This window comes from Fukomys damarensis, unplaced genomic scaffold (assembly GCF_012274545.1).
Source record: "Fukomys damarensis isolate Sample0158 unplaced genomic scaffold, DMR_v1.0_HiC HiC_scaffold_39, whole genome shotgun sequence".
Lineage (NCBI taxonomy): Eukaryota > Metazoa > Chordata > Mammalia > Rodentia > Bathyergidae > Fukomys > Fukomys damarensis.
The window spans coordinates 78945691-78947405 of NW_022900951.1; positions in this window are offsets into that span (position 1 = coordinate 78945691).

A 1715-nucleotide genomic window follows, 5' to 3' on the forward strand; every position below is an offset into this window, starting at 1 on the left:
TTTTTTTCTCTCTCTGTATGGCGGAGTAATATTCCATCAAAATGATATTTAAAGCTGAGTGTCTAATATATTTCATTTAAGAGTATGGTCTGCAGGTGCATCCATTTTCCTACAGATGACTCAAGGTTATCCTTTATGGCAGAGTAGTACTTCTTTGTACTTAAATACCAATTTTTCTTTATGCAGGCACTAGTTGATGGGCATTTGGGTTGTTTCCAAGATTCAGCTATTGTAAACTGTGCTGCTATAAACAAGGGTACACAAATATCACTGTGGTATGATTCTTTTAACTCTTTCAGGGATATACCTAGGAGGGGATCAGCTGAGTCAAATGGAACCTCTAGCTTTACTTTTTTGAGGATTCTCCATACTTATTTCCATTAGTGGTTGTACCAATTTCCACTCCGCCCAGCAGTGGAGAAGGGTTCCCTTTACCCCACAGTCCTACCAGCATTCGCTATTGTTCCATTTCTTGATGACAGCCATTCCGTCCGGAGTGAGAGGGAATCTCAGTATTGTTTTAATTTGCATCTCCCAGATGACCACTGATGCTGATTATTTTTGCCTGCATTTATTTGCTGTTTGTACTTCCTCATCTGAGAAATACCTATTCATTTCAGATGCCCAATTTGGTGTGGGTCTTTAAATTTTGGTGGTCTACTTTTGTTTTGTTTGCTTGTTTGTTGTTTTATTTTATTTATTTTTTTTTCCTTTGTTACCAGGGATTGAACTCAGGACCTTGTGCTTCCGAGGCAGGCCCAGTGCCACTGAGCTAATTCCCTGGCCCCTACTTCTTTTGGGTTCTTTATATATTCTGGATATCAGTCTTTTGTCTGAGAAGTAACCGGTAAAAATTTTCCCCATTTCTGTGGGTTGTCTCTTCACTCTGCTGGTGTTTTCCTTTCTCTGTCCCTCTGCACCCAAGTCAAAGCTTTCTTCACTTAGCTTTATGGCCTGTGGGTTTGTGAGATGCCTCCCTCCCCTCTCCAGAGGCCCCTCTGTCTGTACATCCCAGCCCATGGCAACCACTTAAGCTGAGCTGTATACATGCTTACATTTGCAGATGTGAAAAGCAAACATACTACTGATTTCTGTGGTGGACACAGGCAGCCAGGCAAGGATATCAAGCTGTCTACTGGAATTAGTGCCATCATTGTCAAACCTATCCCTCTCCGAGCCCCTTAAATTTCTCAGTGGTTCTAACTCAAACCTGTGCCCTCTCCATGTGTGTCTCTTGTGATCATCACTTACTTAGTCACTGTGGTAGGATGACACTAAAAAACCCCGAAGTATAGTTGTTCTGTAGTTTTTCTTTATTCAGTCTTAAGCATCCTAAAATAGCCACCCTAAAATGGCTATTAAACACCTTCAAAATATGGTGGGCTCTGAATGGGATTTCTTTCCCAATTCCAGTCTGCCATGTGGAAAGAGCCACTTTCAGAGTAAAATCTGCACTGTTTTTGCAGTTTACATTATCCTGAGCTTTTCTTGGAGCAAGTGCTGCTGGCCTTGTCTATTGCCTCTCCCTGAGGCTGCTGACCCTCTCCCAGGTTACCTTGTGTCAGTGGAGATAGGTTTTGCTCCCTGTGAACTTGGGTGAGCTCTCTAGACTGCTTTGTTCTTCTCTCTCTGTTGTGCTGTTTCTCTTGCTTCTCTGCAGGTTCTAGTTTTCCTGTCAGGTCCCTCCCAGTTCCCAAAGATCTACGTTTTTCCCT